A 5,688-nucleotide genomic window follows, 5' to 3' on the forward strand; every position below is an offset into this window, starting at 1 on the left:
CACCATTACAAGTTAAGGATTAGCTGCATTTTACATATGGCTACACTGAGTGATGGAGATGCTGATCTATGGCTTGCACTAGGTCAGCGGGTCAGAATGCCGCCCAGCTTCTGCTGTAAATATGCTCTGGAAACGTCAAGCCTGTCTCATGTGCATGTTTTGGCCCACATATATACTTTGCACTGCTCGCATTCTTGAAAAGTGACTAATGAGCATTCAAGTTAATTAAAACATAAAATCTGAACAGCTCTGTCTGTTTCTTCTTCATTTTCCCCTTTGAGGCTGCCTTAAAAAAATACAATAGATATTGGCAGGGTCAAATAAAATAAAATAGGGAAAAAATCAACCAGCATATCTTGAGTGATTACTCAACTGGGGTCCATTGACAGGAAATGCAGCTGTGTGACTAATAGGCCTGACTTTCTCTTGGCTTCCTTCCCCCTTCCAAGTTCTTGTTTACTGTCCTGCCCTGGATGCAGACACACGCACACAGCGTCTTTGCAAGAGGCAAAGGCAGTAAATCTTACAAAGATTGACGGCTGTATCCACCATTTATTCTTTTCAGCCTTCCAGGCTCTTGACTCACACTCTGTATCTTCCTCAGATCTGTGCAGCACGTGTCTAGCAGATCTCTAGTCTTGGGTGAGGGGAAGGAGTATGCAAATCACAATTACAACAGTTAACTCTGGAATTCATAAAAGAAGGACTAATTCTAATAAGGAATCGGGGGGGAGGGGTGGTCTTTTTTAATGGCCATTGTGTGTTGGCTTTGCTGTAAGCACAACCTCTTGTGAGACTTGACATTGTGTTCCCATGGAAAAGGGGACTTGAAGCTTAAAATGTTGTTTACATTTGGTCTGGTTTGGAAGTCAGCACTGGTTTGGAAGTCAGCATAGGTCTTCCAAGTCAGCATAGGTCAGAAGCTGAATAACAGATCAGAACTCCCTTGAACCTTAGGGGGAGGTCAGATATTGATCACAATACCCTAGCATAGGGGTGAGGAACCTCAGGCCCAGGGGCCAAATGTGGCCCCTGGCTTGCCTGGATCCGGCCCATGAGGCTCATGGTCCAACCCTAACATTGAGGAGCCTGTGCTGGCACTCCAGGCCCACATCCCCCATTACCCCACCATGGTGCTGGAGCACACAAAATCTACCAGCCTGGGCCCCCCGTAGGCTCTGGTGTGTGAGGGGACTGTGGGGAGTGTCTTTCTCCTTCTCAGTTGGGGGCCATGCCAGTGAAGGTTTGTTTTTGTTTTTTTCTTCTCACTTGTGTGCAGGCCCCGACTGATTTTTCTGTGGGTCAGTGGCCCCTGACCCAAAAAAGGTTCCCCACCCCTGTCCTACCAGGGCTTTGCCTTTGTAATGTGTTGAACTAACACCCTGGTCACTGTCTAATAATAAGTTACAAGAGTGGCTGGATACCAAAGGGCAAATAAGCAGGATCTTGTTGTCTTTGAGAGAGAGAGAGAGGAGCTGCAGCGTTAGGCCCTGCAAATTGTGGAGACATGTAATGGAGAGCATGTGTGAGGTAACTCAGTCTGCCAGTTCCTTTCAAAAGCCAGTGAACTATTTCTGGACATGTGGCTGTCAGCATTTTGGCCACATTAGCATGGTTTTGAACTCAGGTGCATTAGTTTCACTAGTTAAGTAGCAGTTTCCATGTGCTGCAGTCCACTGAGTAGTGTAGAGTGTTTCTAGGGGTGCAAGTGTATTTCGGAAAAAGCTATTCCGAAAGATATCTTCTCGAATAGCTTATTTTAAAATAGAGTGTCCACACTATAGGGAAGCCTCAAAATTAGTCCAAGTCAGGCTCCCCTAATGTGGATGTGCTCTATCTTGATTTAGAGCCCTAGAAGGCACTGGGGAGGAATAACTTTAGAATAGCCCTGGTGAAAAGCTATTTCAACATAGCAGCAGTGGAGCATCCACATACACCCCTTTTCCGAAAGAGCTTTTTCGGAAGGTGTTATTCCTCGTGGATTCCTCGTCGGTTTTCTTTTGAAATAACGTGACTGCTGAGTGGATGCTAGTACAACGGCGCGGTATAGACGCACCCTCGGACTTCAGATTCACCCTGATTTCATTTTCTGCTCTCACACATCCTCTTCCCTAAAATATCTCCCCTCATTTTTAACTTAAGAATTTCAAACAGAAACAATGTAACCTGCATGTTAACAACACTGCATTTCTCCCATATAATATCTGAGCAGCACTTTAAGCCCATTTGTTGATTTCCTCCCTTCCCATGGGTATGTCTACACTACAAAGTTAATTCGAACTAACAACTGTTAGTTCGAATTAACTTTGATAGGCGCTACACACGCGAACCGCTAGTTCGAACTTAATTTGAATTAGCGGAGCGCTTAATTCGAACTAGGTAAACCTCATTCCACGAGGACTAACGCCTAGTTCGAATTAACTAGTTCGAATTAAGGGCTGTGTAGCCACTTAATTCGAACTAGTGGGAGGCTAGCCCTCCCCAGCTTTCCCTGGTGGTCACTCTGGGCACCACCAGGGAAACTCTTCTGCCCCCCTTACGGCCCCGGAGCCCTTAAAGGGGCACGGGCTGGCTATGGTGCCCGAGCCAGGTGCAAGCCTGCCAGCACCCAGCCAGCAGACCCTGCACCTGGCATGGCTCGAGCCAGCCACCCGCTGCCACCCAGCCCTCCGCCTCTTCCCAGGACCAGGCTGGCGGCTCCCGGGAGCCTGCCCAGGTCCGCAAGAGGTGGGCGCCCGCCTGGTCTAGTGCAGACATCGTGGACCTCATCCACAACCTCCTTACTAGGCACAGGAAAGTGGCCCTCTAGGGCAGGATAGCTGCCAGCCTGGCCACCCAGGAGCAGGTTTGCATGAAAATCAAGGTGGTCCACTGAGACCCCCGACCCTGAGCCCTGAGCTTAGAATGGCCATACTGGGTCAGACCAAAGGTCCATCTAGCCCAGTAGCCTGTCTATCAACAGCGGCCAACACTAGGTACCCTGGAGGGGATGGACCGAAGACAATGACCAAGCCATTTGTCTCGTGCCATCCATCTCCAGCCTTCCACAAACAGAGGCCAGGGACACCATTTCTACCCCCTGGCTAATAGCACTTCATGGACCCAAGCTCCATGACTTTATCTCACTTCTCTTTAAACTCTGTTCTAGTTCTAGCCTTCACAGCCTCCTGCAGCAAGGAGTTCCACAGGTTGACTATTTGCTTTGTGAAGAAGAACTTTCTGTTGTTAGTTTGAAACCTGCTACCCATTCATTTCATTTGGTGTCCTCTAGTCCTTCTATTATGGGAAGTAATGAAGAACTTTTCTTTATGCACCCTTTCCACACTACTCATGATTTTATAGACCTCTATCATATCCCCCCTCAGTCTCCTCTTTTCTAAGCTGAAAAGTCCCAGTCTCTTTAGCCTCTCTTCATATAGGACCTGTTCCAAACCCCTGATCGTTTTAGTTGCCCTCCCCTCTCCCACCCTCTCTCTTCCCTTCTCTCACCTCCTTTTCCCAGTCTCCCCGAGTTTTGTTCAATAAAGAGAGTTTCTATTTTTGAACACACGTGTCCTTTATTTTGTACATCAGGAAGGGGGGCTAGGGAGGGGTAAGTGGAAGGAGGTGAGGGAGGAAAGGGGTACGAGCCCCCGATGGGGAGGACTGGGCTGGCTCTGCGGGCTCCTCGGGGTGGAAGCTCTCCTGAAGCTCCTTGATTGACCCCCTCCCCCCCGGATGGCAGCCTGTGGCAAGTGCAGCCGGGCTGATGGCCGAGTGCTGTGATGTGCCCAGTGTGGGCACTCAGGGCACTCCAAGCCAGGACTGCTTTGCAAGCAGGGAACCCCTGAGAACTGTCTGTCTGGGGTGGGGGTCGGGTCCCTTTAACCACAGCCCTCGGCTAGCCTGAGACAGCAGCTCCACGCTCTAAGTCCTAATCTGATGCCCTGCCGGCACTGCTTCCAGCCATCCTTAACCTTTGTTCAGGGTCCACTCAATGTGGACATGCTAGTTCGAATTAGCAAAATGCTAATTCGAACTAGCTTTTAGGTCTAGATGCACTAGTTCGAATTAGCTTAGTTCGAATTAACTAATTCGAATTAAGTTAGTTCGAATTAGTGCTGTAGTGTAGACATACCCCATCTCTGTAACTCTGAGTACTGAAGTACACAGAAGTAAAAAAAAACCTCACAGAGTTGCCCTCTGGGTCAAAATGGGGAAATCAGGACTACTAGAGATAAATTTAGCTGTCATATAGATGTTGCATTAGCCAGGAATTGAACCTCATCTTCTGTGTGGGAGGCAGGTATTTTACCACTGAGCCACCAACACTCTAATTTTAGTTTTCTGCAACCATACTGAAAGCAACAGCTTGCACCAGCCCTAAATTATCTATCCATGTCTTGCCTTGTCACTGACTTGCCATGTGATCTCATGAGAGTTATTTACCTTCGCTGAGCCAAATGCACCCTTGGTGTCACTCCACTGAGTTACATGGGGGAGGACTAATCTTCTGTAACTCAGTTTCCTCATCTGTAGCACAGGGACAGTAATACTCTGCCATCTCGAGTGGGGGTTGTGAAGGTTTACTGATGTTTGTGAAGACCATTGAGATTCTTGGATGAAAGGTGCAATATTAGAGCAAAGTAATCAATGGCATTCCTTCCTTTTTAGCGATTCCCTGTTGCCGCTAGTACTGTACTCTCACATTCCTGAATTAATCTACTCGCTTGAGGGATTTTATTCCATTTTAGTTTAAAATAATTATTTGCTTCCTTAGAAAAGACCCTGGAATGTACCTTTAAACACAGCAAATCTTGAATGTCCAGACAGTGTGGTCCTGAGTCTATCACCTTCACCAGACCCTCCTCCCCAGCTCTCTAGCAACACAGAGACTCAGGTTAGAATTGTTTTATATGTGGATGTTTTGGCCATACTGATCACTGAACTCATTTCAGCACACAGAATCATTTTTCAGATTACATGTTTTAAGGTATGGAAGTAATTGCTGTTGCAGGTTCATACTGGAGGTGCACAAAAGAGAACAGCTGCATTCATTACTATGAGGCAGAATCCAGAGCCCTTGAGCACAGAGCTCCTGAGCTGTAAACCCAGATACCCTCAGTAGCCTTGCAAAAACAACCCCTTTCAGTTTCCTCTTCTGTAAAATGGGGATACCAATACTCTCCTGTGTCACAGGAGGTTTTTTTTATAATCAGTTCCTCAATGTTTCTAAAAAGTTTTACCAGTGGTAAGTATTTCATTGCAAATGGGAAGGGACATGGTGCTCTGGAGTTCCTGATGTGTTGCTATTCTGTGAAATTAGCAAGAGCTAATGTACATTTCTGATAACTTTTATACCAGTAAATTACACTGCATAAGCTGAATTCATGTACAAACCTCTCCTACTGCTACCTTACAGTTATAGAATGGAGGATGGTGGGGTTTGGAAAGCAGGTAACAGCTATGCAAATAAAAGGGAGGAAACTGCTGCTGGAAACTTTGAAATAAATGTACTGTATTATATATAAACTCTTTGCCTGCCTGCTTATTCAGAGCAGCTTTTTGGCTCTGTGAAGGGGCCCTTCATGTACAGTATGGCCAGGATACAACTCCTCAGCCTCACAAAGTGGAAAGACCTTAAAGTACATGAAAGATATGGTGGCCATGCATACTCATGGTATCTCTTAAATTTCCCTCTCCCTTCAG

At 46.8% G+C, this 5,688-nt stretch overlaps 1 protein-coding gene and 2 long non-coding RNA genes across 9 annotated transcripts in view; 2 read left to right on the forward strand and 1 right to left on the reverse strand.

Moving 5' to 3' along the window:
• Positions 1–5,688, forward strand: part of LOC142829150 (uncharacterized) — a 243,039-nt gene that overhangs the window by 98,673 nt on the left and 138,678 nt on the right. The gene's annotated exons all lie outside the window — the stretch shown is intronic.
• RAD51B (RAD51 paralog B) overlaps positions 1–5,688 on the reverse strand; it is a 627,945-nt gene that overhangs the window by 35,741 nt on the left and 586,516 nt on the right. The window lies entirely within an intron of this gene.
• LOC142829151 (uncharacterized) overlaps positions 1–5,688 on the forward strand; it is a 32,859-nt gene that overhangs the window by 2,825 nt on the left and 24,346 nt on the right. The window contains exon 2 of the long non-coding RNA XR_012903487.1: positions 4,760–4,879. This is a non-coding gene — a long non-coding RNA (uncharacterized LOC142829151). The remainder of the gene's footprint in view (positions 1–4,759; positions 4,880–5,688) is intronic.

The sequence above is a fragment of the Pelodiscus sinensis genome, chromosome 4, assembly GCF_049634645.1.
Source record: "Pelodiscus sinensis isolate JC-2024 chromosome 4, ASM4963464v1, whole genome shotgun sequence".
In the NCBI taxonomy this organism is placed as follows: Eukaryota; Metazoa; Chordata; order Testudines; family Trionychidae; genus Pelodiscus; species Pelodiscus sinensis.